Source organism: Phalacrocorax aristotelis, chromosome 1 (genome assembly GCF_949628215.1).
Source record: "Phalacrocorax aristotelis chromosome 1, bGulAri2.1, whole genome shotgun sequence".
NCBI classification, from domain to species: Eukaryota; Metazoa; Chordata; class Aves; order Suliformes; family Phalacrocoracidae; genus Phalacrocorax; species Phalacrocorax aristotelis.
In genome coordinates, this window is record NC_134276.1 from 13,085,020 (window position 1) to 13,104,281 (window position 19,262).

Genomic DNA, 19,262 nt, shown 5'->3' on the forward strand with positions numbered 1-19,262 from the left:
TTTGAGCTGCTCTGTACTCTGTGTTTCACAGCACAGGGGAATAAGAGCTCTTCTGCCATAATCCTTTCATGTATGAAGAAGTGGGAAATTCACCCCTCAGTCCTTTTGAAAGCACACTCTGTGCTCAGCACACCAATTAGTGCTTCTGAAGGTAGCAATAATGCTGGAAAATTGCCAGTTAGACTCAGAGAAGGGCATCACCTATCAAACAATTTTGAGGTGACCAAAGCTTGCTGGAGTAGATACATAGCCATCCTCCCAGCCAAATGACATTCTCAGATTGCGTGTTATGCTCTCCATTGAAAGTAATGCAAGTTCTTCAGTGGCATCCAAAAATCTCTCAATGACATTGTGAAAAGCAGAAATTTATCATGTTTATTTTGCACCATTTAAACCGCCTTGCTCACTAGTTAACTAAATTGTGTGCGGAGCTGAACGGGAACTTACTGCCAAAAGAAGAAGTGGGTTCAAAAAGCGAACAGACAAGTTCATAGAGGACTGGTTCAGTGGTGTCCACATCTGGTCTCGCTACATGGGTGACTACTGCAAACTGACATGGTTTACTAGGTGAATGATCATCTAATTTCCTGCAATTGTCTAAGTATCCACTGCTGGTCACTACTAGACACAGGGACCAGGTTAGACCGGCCTTTTGCTTGCTACCTCTAGGGATATGCTTTTGTGCAGTAAAGTGAGCCCTGCTCGATGTTGTCTTTGTCAGATGAGTTCATTCCTTTTTTACATTAAAAAATTCAAAGAAAAATCTGAATTTAGGATTCACTTTCAGCACAGGCAATAAGGGGAATGTTCTTCAAACTATCATCTGAATTCCCTCCAGTAAAAATAGTAATACTTTAAAATTTTGGGTTTTCATTTTATCAGCATTTCATACCCAAGAGGTCTCTGAGTACTTCAAAAACTCAGTTAAAATTTTAATAATGTATTAATAAACTGAGCAAAGGAGATACAAATTCTTCCATAACTCACACATTCCTTCGATTGACTCAAGTAAAAAAGGACTACATTTTAGAGAATAATTTCAAGAAAAATGTTATTTTGTTCTCTTTTCTAAAGGGAATGTGTGGGTTATTGAGGATTTTTCTACCTTTATCACTCAGTTTATTCAGATAGCATTGCTATTTGAATCCAATTTAAATACAGTGCATTTTTCTTTAAGAATAAACCTGTTTACATTACGTTTAAAATCTTGACATCTTTTACATGAGACATAAGAAATCTATTTCTATAGTTTAAATTAAAACCAAATAGTATTCAGGCAGTGTGTGCTGTTACTGAAGCTTTAAGACAGTAAAACAACAGGCTTCGGGGAAGTCACTTGCTGAGCACCTGGAACAAGAATTTGCCGAAGTGATAAACCAGCTCTTGACAGCTGCAACTTGTTCTGCAGGTGCAGAAAGCACTTCTTCTTCCTCTCAGTTCCTCCAGCTCAGTTCAGTTCAGTAATTACTTCACTCAATGCTAAGATACCACCCGAGAATTAGAAAAAAAACCAGCAAACCACGTTTCCTTCTCTGGTCTAGGAATAAAATCTATGTACAAGATGTTTTCACCCACTAGTTCAAAACTGAAGGGCAAGATGGCCTGAAATAATCTGTCCAATCCCGTTCCTAAAGATTGTTTTCCTATCATTTAATACGACAAGTGGTTTTTAAAAAATAGACTAGTTTTGACATACTTATTCTTGAATTATCTACCCTATTCAGTTAATAACAGGCAACTTAATACCATGGTGTTCTAAATTTACTTTTGTATTCCGACTCTGTGCACATGCAATCTGATACAAATTACCAGAAAAATTTCAAAGATAAAAATGTCTTTATTTCACAATGTTATCTATTATAGATAACACTATAATGTGAATGTATATGTGGTAAAGCTGCTATGGCTTCAATGTGTATGTATTATACACCCTCTAAATTGTTAAAACCACCTCAATTTTAGCGTAAAATACATTTTTAGTTGAAATGAATATAGTTTAGTTGTTATGAAACAATAAATTCAACTTTTCCTTTGGAAAATATCTAAATTATAGAAAGCAAGCCAAGAGTTAAAAGGATTATTTAAATTAATTTACTTTCTGATTTAAATCACAGTTGTGACCAATACTTTAACTCATTATGCCTTACATGTATACATTAATAATGGCATACCTTTAGCTCATAAGTGAGGCCCAATTTCCAGTGCAGTCAACAAATACATAAGATGAAATTTATAAAAAAAACAATAAACTGAGTTCAAACCGTTGTGTCTTACTTTCTACCACTGGCTATGAAAGAAATCTTTGTAAGGTATTAATTTTTGCTAATACTGGAAAATATATGAAAAATAAAAATTATATGGTTGGTTCTATGTTCAAGTTTAAAAAATGAAAATGCAGAAGAGGGGAAAATAATGTGTGCAAATGTATTTGGGGAAGGCGGAGATGCTGGGGTAAGGAAAAAAGCTCTACATGGACTTTGCTTCTGTTGCACAGTATTGAGAGTCAACTCACACAGGAAGAAGAAAAGGTAGGGGTTTTAAAAACTATTTCCCCACTGAAAAGCTTTACAATCTAGAAATGCGCGCATGAGAATTTAAAGCTGCTACATCTATTCCTTTCACTGTTGCATAAATCACTAGGCTCTGATCTCACAAATACTTCGTGCTACCTTACAACTTGCAGCACTTTTTTTTTTACACTGCAGCTGCAGAATCTATAACTCCAAAGTCACTGAGGCACTGCACTCTGTGGGGTGAGGGGGAGGAGGGAGGGGAGAACCCACTTGCTTTGAAGCTTTGCTCCAGAGGATGTCATCCCGCTTCCTCACCGGCCTATCTCTTAAGCCTGTTAAAGGGTACTAAAAGAACTGTCAAAACTTCCAGTGCAGTTCGGCAGCACTTACTCCAAATCCCATGAAAGTAACTGGTCGGGTGTGATAAAACAAGCTAGAAACAAAAATGCTCTCAGCTAAATCGAACTGAGGTTGATGACGCTTCACATTGGCCACTTGCCAGGCCACAAACATACTACCCTTTCCGGCAAGCGCTGGTGATTATAAAGACGACTCTTCAGTCACCTGGTTTGATCTTCTGGTTTATCATTGCCCAGATCCTCCTACACTGACCCCAAAGATTTCAGTTCACTGGTGTCCCCTCAGGAAAGACCGGCGTGTGCCCCAGGTGGAGGACAGAAGAAAGTCAGAACCTGTTGGTGGTGACTCCTGAAATGACACCTTCCCTCGTGACTACAGGATACAAAAAGCCACTTGTACTTTCTCAGGCCGGAGCATCAAGTCTGAATATTATAAGATCATTTTCATCCATCTCGTCATCTCTGCTATAATGCCACATACGCATGAATGTCACCAGTTTGCAAGGTGGTCCCTATAGCACTCAGAAGGTACACCCATCTAGCAGAAAGATATAGCTCAGGGTTAGAAATGAAACAATGGATCAAGAACAAGCAGCGTCTAGCAGAAAGATGGGGAAATCCATCACAAGGGAAAAGATAACCATTGCATGTGTTGAAAGTGCAAAAATATTTCCCCTTCCAAACACCTACTTGGAATTGCCCAGCAGAAATTCAGGAGACGAAATTCATGGGCAACTGCAGTCATTCAAAAGGTAAAAGATAAAGCCCCCAAAGTCACAAAAATATGTAGAAAACCAAAGGTAGCTGCAGCACAACCAATGCAGGATTTTTTTTACTGGCCTCCTGGGGGTATATCTGTACAAAGATCAAGTTTATGTCATGTTTTGCCTCCTTTTTCTGCTCAAAATTACAGCTACAATGATAGGCAGAAATCAAATGCTTCACAGCATACTTTGTAAATGCAAGATTCATCTCTGGTTTACAGAGTCAGGATTTAGTAGGTTTCCTTTGCTCCTCACGTCTCCCTTTGGCACATCCAGATTAGATAACAGTAGGCTATGCTAACAAGAGGCTGACTTAAAGGTAAGGTAAAGGTGCATTTTTGCTTGTGTTACAACACCCGGGACAGCACAACTTCAGTGCATTTTGGGAATTCAAAGCCTCAGTTTCTCAAGGAATCAGCCTAGGGATTGGAGCAAAATGCTATAGACTTCAGGATTAAATCCCAAGAGCTGACAACACCAGCATCCAACCTTGCTGAGGAGTGTTGGGCAGAGGAGAGCACAAGTCCTCGGGAAGCCATGGGATCACCACCACTCTCCTCTAGTAGCATGCAGACCTCTTTCAGCTCCCATTAAAAACCAAATGCAATTATACACTCTCCTTAGCATAGTACCATGTTTTTCCTCCTCCCATTAAACAATACTTTAGGCAATGAACATTCGGCACTGCCCGGTCGCTGGGTTAAAGCCAGCCGACAGACTTCCACCTCGATCAGCAGGCAGCAAGGCACACTTGGGGATGTGGCAGGCCACACCTCAGCACAGTGGGACTTTGGGTTGTAAAGTGAAAATAAATGAGCTAATTAAGGAGGTGCTTTGTTTTGTTTCATGGAAATTTAGAAGGTACCTCTGCTTTCTGCAAAGTTGGAAGTATGTTCATAAAAGGGACAGTGCTGGTATCCCTATATTAAATAGCGCATTGGCCATAAAACAAAGAAATCAGTGCATCTTCCACCTTTTTATAGGGGAAGCAGAAGTCTCTTAAAAGTGTAGTTAGAGTTGTTGTGGGGAGGGAAGGAGGGCGGTTTTACCACTGATGTCATTGCAAGCATAAGCCTTTTATGGTCATGACTTAATAGTTGTCTCTCTGCTTCAAAATCAACAAAGAGCAGAGAAAAAAGGCTTGCTTCCTCCTTGGGAAATGGTGTTCGTTCAGGGAGGAAGCTGCCTTCCTGTTTTCTCCATAATTGCAGCTTTGCATGGTTTTAGCAAGTTCCACAACTTTAAGCCTCTTCCATATGGAAAATGTTCCTCTAAACATCTGGCTCCTTTTTTTATTGCAGTGATAAAACAGATTTATTTTCCACAAACCATATAAAATATTACTTTCTCAGTGTATGATCTACTGTGCCTTTAAAAGTAAAAAATATACAAAGAGATCGATAGACTTGCATGTTTTTCTTTTACTAGTGACAAAATCCTTTTCTAAAAACAAGTCAAGGAATAATTCTGAAACTGGAAGGAAAGAAAGTCCGGACACCTACATTTATTGCCTCCATGTTTCTTGATGCAAACCAATGATACAAACTCAGATCTAAAACAAACTATAAATCCAGCCAAAGTACATTTCTTAGACCCAGATCAGATTCAAACGTTTATCTCTCACACTGGTTCTTAGCCTATATGTATCATCTTGTGACTGTCACTGGAAAAGAACAAAATGCTTTGATTAGTTTAGAAGTCATCTTTCTAATTTGCCTCGATGATATTAGAAAAGAATGGCTCGTGCCAAGAAATTCAGAGGGCTCTACAGTAACAAAGAGAAGAGTATTCGTTGATTATCTAATGGCAGTCTGGCTGCAATGTCAAATTTCAGTGGGCAGGGCACTCAAGCAATAAACCAGGAAAAAAGCCATTATAAATCCACAGAACGTCTTGGCTTCCCATTCCATTAGCTGTTATTTTTAGATGTACCACATGCATGGCTAAGCCACAATACTGCAGAGTGCTCCTCTAGAAGTTTTAATCTTTTTTTCTCTTCAGTATTTCACCTGCTGCTGCTGAAATGACACAAGCATTCACTGCATGCAAGAAGAATAAAAACGAGCTATAAACAATATTGTGAAAGATCTGGCGAACACTCGCTACAGGAATGTAGTCCAACAGTGGCTTCTTTAGAGAAGTGGAAAAAAATAAATGAGTCATTTTCTAGTTGCTTTGACAAATCCTGAATTGAGCGAAGTCTGGCTTTGTGCATCAAAAAAATGGTGATGCTTTATACCTCTGCTCACAGCTTTATACCAGTACTATTTGCAGACTTTCACTGCCTGTGAAGCCCATCTACCCCTGTGTGAAGGGACCAACAAGGGGAAGAGTGACTAGGGGTGGGTTGTTCGTTTGGGAGAAGGGTGGGGTGAGAAGCAGTCATGAAAAGGGTGGTCAAGAAATGTGAAAAGGCTTCATAAGTCATGCAAGCTGTGTGAGCGGTGCTGTCTGCCGGTCCTTGTGCATCCCTGTGCCAGACCACCACAGCCTAGATCAGGACAATCAATCCAACTGGTTGTCCTTGCCATACCACACATGTCCTGCTCCTGCAGTCAGGAGGACCAGGACTGGGGTGCCTCTCACCAGCAGGACAACACCCAGATGGGATGGATCGAGCATCCTGGCACCACCCTGTCAGTGCCTTTTCCAGGTCCAGCTGCATTAGCATCCACCACCTCCTAACAGAAAGTTTGCTGGAGTGTCTTAAGGACAGAGAATGCAGCTCTTCATTTAAATGAAGACTGTATCCTTGAACATGCAACGGTTAAATTCTCATCTTCTGGGTCTACAGTCAAAGCCAAATCTGGGCCACCCAGACTAGAGACTGACTGGAAGCTGAAGTGAAATCAATTGCTCTGGGCCATTGCTCAACCCAAGAGGAGTACCTGTAACCCTAAACCAGCTCAGGAAGAGCTAAATCCCATGTGAGTGGCCCAGGTCCTATCACTGGGGCTGAATCAAGGGTCTGCCTTCACATCACATGAGTCTGTGCATTTTTAGGGCCTGATGGTGGCACAGCCACAAGGTGCTCCTCAGGGTGGCCTGCTCTCACTGCCCTACTGAAGGGAGGAGACACAGCAGAGACTTGGCTTTGCTCCTCCAATATCACATGCCAAGGAGCATCTCTGATGACAGATACAGATCTGCAGCAACTTATGCCTTGCCTGGAGGGGTCACAGTCTCCTTTCTGTATTTCTGACCAATAATAAATTCCCAGTCTAACTCAAGGTAAAGAAGTTTTCTTATGAATACTTGCTGGTTTTTTGGTGCCTAATAGAGCCTGTGTAATGCAGCAGGATAATGTGATAAGTAATTTACTTGAAGTAAATAACGCTGCTTTCACCTTGAAATGGCAGTTGCTACCTTCTCCACATAACTAGCTTTCTTGCAAAATGAATGTATATATCGCATGACAGGCTTACTGAAAACTATTACATACCCTCTTACCAAACACACCCATTTTTAAAACTACCTCAGATTTACCTAACATCTGAGTACAGTCCAGGAAGCTGCTGGTGGAAAATTGCCAGACATGGAGAGGTCTCATTACAAAGTTTACGCCTATATTTGTCATAATCACTTTAGATAACAATGCTACGTTTTCTTATGTCTGCCGTATGTTCTGATAAAAGTAAATGCAGAACACCCAGGAAAAGCACCCCTACACCTTAATGGTTTTGAATCATCAATGCTTAGAGTCTTGTTTCCATGTAAAGTAAGTAAATGAGTAAAACCACTCATAAAATTACTCTCTGAAAAGTAATATCCTGTAATTTCTTTGAATCTGGACCCAAGCCACCAAAGGACTGAAACACAGGAAGTACCATAGGACAGGCTGCCTTCAGAGGATGAGGAATCTCATTGTCGGAGGTTTGCAGGAACAGGCTATACAGGTACCTGATTCAGAAGTTGATGATCCTGCCCTGAGATAAGATGGGAGAAGTTGGAGTTGGGCCTCCTCTTGAAGTCCTTTCTAGCCCCATCTTCTATTATTCTAGGTGAGCAGCTCTATTTAGGTTGATAAAACCCACATGCCACAGCTAAAGCTAAGCATATGCTTAAGTGTTTTGCCAGAGTGATGCGCAAGTGCAAATCTGATACAATATCTCTCATGGCTTTAGGATATACACTTTGCTTTTCTAACATTCAAACTCTCCCAAAGCAGTAAGAAAGTGCAAGCTCAAACAAGCATGGCTGTTGAGAGAGCAGCTTCCTTGTGATTGCTATCCCTCGCTGGAGAGACAACGGGCAGAGAGAGATTTCCATCTGTTGCACAGGGTACACAGCTTTCTCGCAATCTGTGTTGCAAAACTTCACTGTGATCAGAGAGGAATCACCTGGGTTAATGTGTGTTTTGGTTTAGACTGTACAATTTTAACGATCAGCCGTGCAGGAGAGGTAGCACCCATGTTCCTGACCCACTCCCAAAGGCAGATGTGCATGCTCCATTTAATTAGCAAGAAGTATAGATTTATCTCCTGAACCTCCCCGTCTCAAACTAGGGGATTTCCTGAAGTCATACAAATCATTTCCTACCTGACATGAACCTTAGATTCCAAGAGAAAGCCCAAGTCCCCTTTTTCCCCTCTTTGTCCTCAAAGCCCAGCACTGCCTTGAGTCCCAGCGCGGTTTACACATTTCAGAAGCAAAACTAAGTGTGTCATCTTGAGAAGAAAACTAAAAAGAAATGACTCAGCTTGGTGTTCCAGTGCACCAAGTCCTTGCTAGCTACAACTGGAAAAGACCTGATGTAGTAGGTGAAAAGTGATCCTCCTATCATTAGTAGCATTGCCATAAAAAACCCAAACAACAACAAAAAAAGGATGGAGAGCTATATTTTTGTGTGCAATTGTGTTACCTTAGGTGAGGCAGCTCCTAACAAATAGGGACAAGGTAGTGGCATTTCTAGCTCAATCCCAGTTTGCACAGGGTGAATGTGAGTAGGTCTTTTATGTTCTCCATGCCTCATTTTACATTTGGGCAAACTTGCTCAGAGGGGTGTCATGTTCATTAACCCATTAACATTAGGAGAAAGCTTTGTATTCCTTGGATAAAATGACTGGGGAAGAATGAGCGTGCCATTATCATGTCTGGACAATGAAGTAAACAGTCCTCAGCTGGTGTCAATGGCAGGGGTTAGCTGGTGTATGTAGATCATCTGTTATATAAACTGGATCTCAGAAGCTTGTAGAGTCAGATGCTATAAATCACTTCACCGTATTTGAGATGTCTATTTTAATTTGTGATCAGTGAAGTGCAGTTAAGAAACTCAGTTTAAAAGACTGGATCTTGAGTCTTTCCTGCAAATGCAAAAGGAAAGCCAAGTGCCTGTGAAATGAAGCCCTCCACTTTGTTAGTGCTTTGTGTTTCCATAGTATTGGCAACAGTGAACTGGATTTTAAAGCCAAGTGAAGCAGCTGCCCAAGACCCTGATTTCTGAACATGTAGGAGAGTTTGGATGGACCAAATGGGCAGAAACCCAGCTCATGAGACAACATCAAGTCAACCAAGTAACCAAGAGGTCCCTGAGACCTCTCACAACCTCTCCCTGCCCTAGGACTAGCATTGCCTGAGCTCCTTCTGCAGAGCAGACCACAGAGGAAGAGAAAGGCCAGTGTCCCCTCAGCCCCATATCAGAGGATGATATGGGCCTCACTGTGACACAGGGAAGAGCAGGAGAGAGCTTTGAGGACACATGCTACAAAGAATCCTTGAGAGGGCTACAGAAAGGGTGGCAATGAGGAGGCTTGCGTTAAGCTTTGTCATCTTGGCATCCGGCCTTTGTTGCTTCCCAGTTCCCTTTCCCATAACTAAACAGCCCTGCAGGTTGTACTGACATCTAGCATGGGATTCAACCTCCGTCCTTGCCCAGGACTACAATCCTTTAGTCAGCGGGGAGAAAAGCACCTCCCAAGGGCAATTCAACCCACCCAAAGGCCAGGACAGGCACTTTCTGAATGTGCTTGTCTCTTTCCACTGACTGCAGAGAGAGTCTAGATAAGCAACTGAGAAAAATGGTCCAAATTTCTAATCACTAAAATGAAGTGAATCCCTCTTCCCAGGGATGCTGAGGGGAAATCTGGCTTCACTGAAGTTCATGGGGTTGTAATGGACAGGGATTGCTTTCATCCCTGTGTGGTGCTCCACACTTCATTACTGTTCAGGTACAGAGAGCTTGACTTAAATCAAGCAAGATATGTTCTGAGCTGTTGCAGGCAATGATTGACTGCAGTTTTACCAATTTCTTTCCCTAGCAGACCAAAGTTTTTTATTCAAAGTGCTAAATCCCTCCTCAAATCAGATGCTTTGGTGAGAAAAAAATGTTGGTTTTTTTTTTAAACACTCCAGGATTTTATGAATGTAGGCAAATTAAAGCACCTTAAAAATAAAGCCTGCAGAGCCTAAGGGAAGTCTGGAGGGCAGCCTAAGTGCAATATTCTGAAAAGTTGTGTTGTTTTTTTTTTTCCCCTCAGTCCTTTTACTAGTTAATCTTCCTGGGAACAGACTGAAATTTACTCATCCCATGAGACAGTGAAGTTGTCAGGAATCCAAACGCTACCAAGGGATAAGGTTTAAGGAACTTTACCATTAGTCATCAAATTGGAGCAAGTGGCACAGTTCTTTGGTGATGGACTGTGCTTTTCTCCTCTTGTAGATTTTATCTGATTTTCTCCACACTAAATGGGGAAATGTTATTAATTATCTGTGGAGGAAATAAATTACAAGCTTAGAGAATGATTCCCCATCACTAAGGCCTAGTGGAAACTTTGTGGCCATTGTGGCTGTACGGCATTGAACAAAATGACAATGTTCTATTAGAAAAATAATACATGAAAATGGTCAATCACCACATTTTCCATACTAGCTTCCCCTTCTGTTCTCATGGCTCCCAGCTGGCTCCCAACATTGCTCCATGCTGTGCTGTGCAGACTTACCAGCACAGATCTCCACCAGCCTGGGCACCACTGTTCTGCACTCTTCTCCAGGGGAAAGAAGTGCTTTCCTTTCTTTTCATCTGGTTGCCAGGTATATTAAACTGCTATTAAGGCAAGGGTTTAGAAGGCACAAGATCTGAGTTCATTTCCTTGCTCTGTGCTAACTCTTTGTACAACTTTATGGACAACCCATATACCTGTGTCTCTACTAGGTAAGTAAATACCCCTGGGGTTGTTCGCTGGTGTTCACCAACAACAACACACCACAGACAACATCCAAATCATTACACTCTTCTAACCTCCAAAGTAGGGTCTGAATACACATTCAGATTGTCTGTTGGGAGTGGTGAGCTGTGCCAGTGAAATGTTTGAGTTGGTTGGAGACAGAAATCAACCATGGGCCATTCAAACAGGTAATCATACTTGTACAGGCAGTCATGTCCCACTACCTTGGGACAGGATTGTGTCACCACTTCTTGTGATGCTGGATCTCCAGCTTTCTGCACTCCATCTATCAGTGAAGGATCATAGTAGTTCTTTGCCTGTGACATGGAGTTAAGATATCATAATATGTCATCTCACTGTGACAGAAATAATCACAGATAGGAAAGATCAATATGAGTATAATCTTATGAAATGCTGCATTCTTCCAATATGCCTCGGATTTATTCTACCTAGTCAGTCAGCAAAGGCTGCTACACATCTTGCAGTTTTGGTCCCAGAGGTGCAAAGCACTAATAGTATGTAGCCGTTTGGAAACAGCTCAAACGAAAGTAAGACTGTGCCCTAACACAGTACTTTGCATCTCACTATCTCAGAGTATTTGATACCCTTATCCAGGATGAATAGAGCCTTGTTCCATAAATGGTCCCACTGGAAGTCAAGTGACATGCAACACACCATGAACAGACAGCTCAGAGTTTGGGTGGGCTCTAACATGCACAACATGCTGAGATGGATGAACACAACCCTTTTCATGTATAGGAAGATGCAAGTTTGGTCAGCTGAATTGCTCCCGGGACTCTGCTGACTGCATTGCCTAGGTCTCCATTGAGCAAAGGAGTTTAGCTACTACAACAACGTGTTTACAACCAGGAGCTGCATCCTACCACATGGGTCAGCTGAGCCTTGGTAACTCACCTTGCAGGTACTGGAAGACTGCAGCAAGGTAATTTGTCCTAGTTTAGCTTGTAATTAACTGGGGTTGCAATAAGTCTTTTACATTGGCTCCAGGCTAAGAACGTGTATGCACCTGGAGAACTCCACACCTCAGCTGAGGTGTTGTGGCTTCAGTCATGGTAATTTGGGCCTAAATCTGACCATAGCATCTTTCAGACTAGAAACAAGCAGAAACTGCCATGCGCAATGTGTAAAGTTTTTGCCTAAGTGCTGTGGAAAATAAATGGGAATTGCATTCATGTGTTTCTTACTCACCAAGATTTATCCTGCTTATTACCATTTCATTGCCTTCCACAGAATTATTATTAATTCACCATAGCATATGTCGGAGAAAAATCAGGAGCGCTGTCTTCCCCTGATAGTTCTCAGCTACTAAATCATTGGTTTTAAACTCAGAAAGGTAAGAGGCAAAGAAAATAACCCCTCTGTGAAGAATAATCTACTTGAGGATACCCATATTTCATAATCCTATTGTATTTGTAAGTGAACCTCCAGTAAATCAAGATAAAGCATCCATTTAAGTCAGGAATGCAGTTCAATCTGAGAGACAGAGGTCTGTACAAAGCCTGTGACAACTCAGGCAGCTCAGTCAGTCTTACCTTACTCTTGTATATATGCTGCTCTTCTATAGGTCCTTGCTAACGTTAAAGAATATTTTCGACATGGATATATGGCTGTGTGAAGTGAGGCCACTCCAAACCAAGTGGATGGGAGCCAGCTCCAGTCCAGAATTATGCTTCAGCTAATGCATCCTGCTGATCTGCTGACAGCAAGGAGGAAATAAACAGGAGGTGAAAAAGAGAAGACCCACAGAGCAAGGAGGCATTGGAGAAGAAATCCAACCTCTGAGACTGGTTACACATAAAAGGAGCCCTGAGTCTGTCCTCAAGCCATACAAACCACCTGGACAGAGCTCATCAGCTCCAACACACCTACATTTGTCTAGTGCTCTTGGAGAGGCCGATAACAAGAAGGGAATGAAGTAGTCATACATGAAGAGTGTGTGCAGCAAATGCAGCTTTTCATGTAGCTCCATAGCACAGCTGTGAAGATCCAGCTATCAGAGGTATGGAGCTCACCACCAGCCCTCCAGTTTGGTTCCACCTTAACACAACCAGGATGCAAAGTGTCTCCTCAAATGTTTGATTGCTTTTCAAGAAGCCTTATGCCCACCATTACTGAGGTCACTTTGGCAGCTCCCAGCCAAGAGGGCTGACCTGTGGACAGAAGTTGCACTGCTTCAGCTAGGAGGGAACACAGATAACTATTCCAAATGTGTATTACAGAAAGGGTTATACCATGGTGTGCTGGTTTTGGCTGGGATAGTGTTAATTTTCTTCATAGTAGCTAGTACAGGGTTATGTTTTGCATTTGTGCAGACAACAGTGTTGATAACACGGGGATGTTTTAGTCATTGCTGAGCAGGGCTTACACAGAGTCAAGGGCTTTTCTGCTCCCCACAACACCCCACCAGCAACAAGGCTGGGGGTGCACAAGGAGTTGGAAGGGGACACAGCTGGGACAGCTGATCCCAAAGGGACATTCTATACCATACGACGTCATGCTCAGCATATAAAGCTGGGGGAAGAAGGAAGGGGGGGACATTCAGAGTGGTGGCATTTGTCTTCCCAAGTAACCATTACGCGTGATGGAGCCCTGCTTTCCTGGAGACGGCTGAACACCTGCCTGCCCATGGGAAGGAGTGAATTAATCCCTTGTTTTGCTTTGCTTCTGTGCGCAGCTTTTGCTTTACCTATTGAACTGTCTTTATCTCAAACCACAAGTTTTCTCACTTTTACTCTTTGGATTCTCTCCCCCATCCCACCAGGGGGGAGCGAGTGAGTGGCTGTGTGGGGCTGAGTTGCCAACTGGGGTTAAACCATGACACATGGCAAGTTGCTTATGCCAGGATGTACGTGCAAGCTGACACGTACGGTGAACACGTAGTTGAACATTGGAGAAAGCTCACTCGGAGCCAAAGCAGTTTAATGGATCTTGGGAAATGTCTCACTGTCACTGAAACTGGGATAAATGAGGCCAAGCTTCCCTTGGGAGACAGAGGGGAGAAACTCCCAGCATACTGACAAGCATGACACCCACAACGTAAGCCACAGCCACCCTCCCCTGCTCATACGCACGCCAGGGCGAAGGGATGGGCAAGAAGCCCACACCAAGCTCTGCAGTACCTTGGAGAGTCCAACATGGGGGCACGGTGAGGTTGTCATCTTGTTAACCCCACACAGGAAAGTAAAATAAGTAAGTGTGGCTGCCAAAACTGTACAGAGGCATCCTTGGCTCATGAAACCACACCACAGTGCGATCATCTTTCTCTTAGCACCCTTGACATCATTGCAGAACCACCCTCTGCACTCCACAGACCTATTCAGAAAGGAGCCCAGGGATTCATTTCACACCATCGTGGGATGGTAGACGACAAACAGCTACTAACACTGCGCGCATCATGGTGGTATTTGGCACTGTCCTTCCCAACTTCCTTATGTTCTTTTCCTCTACTTAAGACAAAGCAACCAGTTCAACCTTGTGGTGATGACATCACACTGATGCATGGAGTTATCGTTATAGTCTTCTGTCATGGCCACTTCTTGTCCCATCACACAAAGTGGAGTCTGCATGAGCATCAACAAGTGCTTGGAACAGGTTTTTCTCTGCACAGCTTGGCTTTCACACAGCTGTGGAGAATGAATTTCTGTGGTCCCTTGGCAGGGAAGCAATGTTCTTCCAAAACAAACAAAAATCTCAAACCAAATGAAACCAAAAAGATGGGTTTTTTTCCCCTAAGTAAACCCCAAATTGGAAACTTGCATTGTCATAAAATAAGTGCTGACTGGTTCCCAAGCAGGTAACAAAAATGTTTACCCTCCAGTAAATTGGATCATTTTGATCGTAGAGTAATACAGCACAGCATGAATTTGTTCTCAAGGTCAGGGCCTTCCCTCCAGCATATTTCTGCTCAGGGCAGGCATAGCATTGCCTTATACCCTCCAAACTTTCCTGACAGGCTCCTAGAATTTCAGAGCTATCTGAATGCAATGCAAAGGCAAATACTTCCCCACGCTGGTATCTGGCTAGCGAGCGGCAAGTTAGAAAGGTAGTCACTGAGCTGAGAGGTGCAGCCCTGCAGAGCACACCTCCGTCGTCGTTAGAGGACAGACATTCTCCAGCAGCTCCCCACAACAGGGACATACCAGCTCTCCTGGATGCACGGGAAGACTGGATTCAGCTTCCCAGCTTGCAGATGGCATCCCTTGGAGCAAGCTGTTGGGGACTTGCGGGCTCTCAGTCCTATGTCCCATTCTCCCCGTGTACGGCCCCGACGCTGCTTTGCGTGAGCCCGGGTGCTGCTGCAGCTGGTCACTGCGAGCGGTCGGAGGCAGCGTGCATTGTAAGGGCTGTCAGCACTGCAACCAATTCCAGTGACTCTCTTTTTGATTTACATTTTCTACATCCTTTCTGAAAAACCTCAATTGTCTATTTAATCCCTTAGCACTGGAGCAAAAGCATTCAGCTGTGCAACCCAGTATAGCAGGCGCAAATTTGATACCCATTAAAGCCGAGGAGTTACCAGGCATAAAAACCCATATGGGGACAGCATAATCCCTGTTATAATTCCATTCATTTTCATGTACCAGTGACGAATCTGACACAGCAATCGGGATTTCCATCTCACACCAGCTTCCCACATCCCTTTAGCCTGTTTGGTAGAAGCAATTCCAGCTTGCATTTATATAGGTGTGAGCAGAATTAGGCTTATTCTGCTGATGTTCTCTGATGTTCCCCTGCACGCTCTGCTCACGAGCAGGGACCACAGCTTTGCTCTCTCTGTACAAAGTTTTCCATACCAAATAGATTTCTTTACAAGCACACCATTTTTAACTCTGCTTACTTCCAGAGTGTGATTGGAGCTGGGTTGAGGGGCAGGCACACAGGGCAATGGCATGAAATGCTACGCTGCGGCAAGATTCAATTAGGGCACGACTCAACCTTGGTGCGCAAGTCAAGCACCACTTTCTGCAAAGAGAAGAGATGTGCTTCAAAGGACTGTCACACAGAAGGTCCAAAGATGACAACACGGGCCGGATGGTTTGTAATACGCTTACCACTGGGTACAGCTGAGCATGTGTGTCTCTTGTTAAGTTTTATTGTCCAGATAACAAATTACACATCAGGATGCATGAAAGTCACAAGCATTATACCCTCACTTTATAGGCCTGGCACTAATGTATGCATTTGGGTTTAAAGCACTTTCTCACAAGTTAAAACCCAGCCCTGCTAAGAATTGGTGTAATACAATACTTCCTTTGAAAAACCTCCCATAGGAAGATTAGAACAATCTTAGTGATTACAGTCTATCTGGGGTCCACAGATGCCAGTAATCTATGGAAATTGTGAACTCAAAGGATTTATGTCCAAATGTGATTTAAAATCCACTACCAAATCTCCATCATGGTGGTTTTTTTTTTTTATAATTTATTTCTTTCTCCTTTCTCTCTCTTCTTTCCCCCCCCCTCAAACTGAATTTCTGTAAGTGGCTGTAATGTCTGTCTCAAAGACAAACAGGCGCAAGTCAAACAAGAGCCTGCCTCCTTTGTTGCAGCCGCTGCCTGCGGTGTGCGTGCACCGTCCTCCACGGTAGTTGCAGCAATTGCCCCAGACGGAGGCTCCACACTGGAGTCTGTCTGCAGCCCTCTCCCTGATGAAAGGCAGCTGTGGTCCGGTTTCAGTTTATTCTGTTTAAAGATCTATCACGGACTCCCACGTGAATGGGAATGTAAAGAGAAGTCACAAATCAAACCTGAACCGTGCAGTCCACTTAGGTGAACGCTATTTGCACCATATGTTTAGCAGGTTCATTTCATTGGAATAGTAAATTGGTCTAAAATTAGGGCCAGATTTTAGAAGGCAGCACCAAAGATGTGTCCTCTGAGCATGCATGCACGTGAACTCAGCTGAAGGGACAAGTCACTCCCAACCTGCAAGGAGACAGGACACGGGGATGGGCATATCCTGCGAACTTTTTGTGGGGGGTGCTTGTGTACAGCTCTTCCACGTGACTCCTCAGTGCCTGTCTTCGGGACTCTGACCTTGACACCAGCTCTTTCCCGAGTGGACACAGTTGTTATTTCCCGGTGTTGGGTACTCCGACACGCAGATGCTCACATATTTAGGTGGACATACATCCACAAATCTTTAGTATAAGCTTTTCAGTTACAGGGCTTTCAAACAATGACAACAATAACCTTGTCCTCCCAGCCTGTTCAAATAAACTGTTGCAGATTAAGGGCCTGAGTTTTTGTCAAGTTTAAACAAATACGTAGAGCACAAGAGCTCTGCAGTATTGCATTCCCGTGACAGCTGGCTCCCAGCAGCTCTCCAAGGCAGAGCAATGCACTGATGGGATTCCTTGCCCATCAGCTCCCCTCTCACCAGCTCAGAAGATGCAGATCCAGTGGGTCCTTAATCCAAACCAGGGTTTTGGTTTTACAGCTCTGGAACAAGGAGGTTTTGCTTACCCCAAACCTGGCTTCAATTTTATCTCATTTCCATAAATAGCACTAGGAACCTTTGGCAATGTTTTGCCACATTTTCCAGTGGAGGACAGGCAAAGACTCAAGGCCAGTGCTATATAAGGGTATCTGAACAGTGTTTCTCCTGCCTTTTTGCACCGAAGAGCCTCTCAAGTCTCCTGCCCAGGTGTTTTATCCCCTTCTGCTTTTCAGTCCATATTTTCGAGCTGTCGTTCCCTTGTGTTTCACCTCATTTCCTCCCAGTTTCCACCTCCATTTTGTCACTTAATCATGTGGGCCTCTGTAGCCTCTCATTTGCTTGTGGTAAATCTGGCATCCTTATTAAATCCAGACTGTTTCACTCTCGGGGCACATTTACAGGTAAATCTCCTTATAGGCAGCCACCTCTGACTCAACAGTACATTTAATTCTGCAGCTGTCAAACAAAAGGTGATAAATCATCTACCTCTGATCAAATAAGTCCTGCCTCTTTTCATTCAACCATGGTACTTCGCCCGCATTATTGAGAACAGGGTGTTGGCTCGGACTATGATAGCTACAGGCTGAACTTTTCAGTGCTTAAAGATCAGCTTCCTCATCAGCAACATCTAAACGCCAGTTTGCTTAATTTGTGCTGAATTGGGGCCTGAAGAAAGGGGTTTTGTCTTTGTTTGGGTTTTTTGTTTGTTTGTGGTTTTTTTGGGGGTGGGGGTGGGGGTGGGGGTTGTGTGTGGGTATGTGTTTATTTGGGGCTTTTTGGGTTTTGTTTTCCAAGGCTTGGAAGAAGGAAAACAAACTCAGAAAGCAAGTTTGAATCAAAATCCTGATGTAGAGCTAGGAAAGGGTTAAAGGCAGCCCATCTCCATCCTATGAGAGAGAATCAGCAGGCAGCTCTGCCCGGGCAGCCCCTGCCTCTACACAAAGCCCCATTGAGACGGGGCAGGATTGGGGCAGGAGGGGTTTGCAGAGCAGTTGTAACTCCACAAGCCCGCTCCTTTCACTGCAAAGAGCCAGCAAGGCCCGTTGGCAGCTCCTGCCGAGTTCGCAGGCTCTGCCAGCCAACTGCTCCCTGTTTGTTCCTTTTTCTTAAAACAACAAGGCATACAGGGAAAATAAATACAAAAAGCCCCTGGTATGTGTGTAGCATTAAGCTGCAAGAGCCGCTGCTCCAGTCCAAGGATTTTAAAAACCTATGGTTTCTTCCACCGCACTAATTTGGCTGTGCTGCACCTGCAAAGTATTTTTTATTCCAGCATCCTTCTTAAACACAGATGTACATGCTGAGCCAGGAGCCTTCTGAAGTGCTCTGTGTTGACTTAACTCTTTCCCTCTGGACTCCAGCAACCTCAGTAAGATCACTTATGCCAAGGCTAAATGCTTCGAAAACCCCTGCTCTCAGGTGCATGGCCCATGTGCTCCAATTTGTGTGCCTCAATTTCAGCTACCTATATCTACTCCTTGACTTCCAAATGTAGTCTGATCCATACAGCCTATAAGTCCCTTGACCTCAGAAAGGCTGTTCAGTACCTATAAAAAAATCAGGCCACTTGTTCTGAAGTGCTCAGATATGGATTTAGGCCCCAGATGCTCAAAAACTACAGCTTAAATTTAGACATCTGCATCTGTACCACTGGCAAAGTGTTTTTATTTTTGGAAGCACTGAGCCCCAGCAGCTCCCATTAATTTCAGTAAGAGCTGCTGGGAGCACAGAGTCTTGGAAATCTCTTCTGGGGAAGCTGTGCTAACATTAGGCTCTTGTTTTCAGAAGCATTGGCTTGAAAAGAAATGACACACAATCAGGAGGAAGGAAAATGTTTGTTTAGCCTTCTTATTCAATAAAGTCGTTCCATGAGCAATGGATCTGGTAAAGTCGAGTTTCTTGAGGGTTGGTGCCCAGTGGCCTCAAATCCCACCACCAAACAGCGGTTTGCTCAATTCCCCTTCACGTTCCCGGCCTTTTTGGTGCGACAAACTGGTATGACCA

The 19,262-nt window shown here is 43.5% G+C and overlaps 1 protein-coding gene across 1 annotated transcript in view; it reads right to left on the reverse strand.

Annotated features, from left to right (window-relative positions):
- The window catches only part of MAML2 (mastermind like transcriptional coactivator 2), a 217,309-nt gene that overhangs the window by 127,701 nt on the left and 70,346 nt on the right, over positions 1-19,262 (reverse strand). The window lies entirely within an intron of this gene.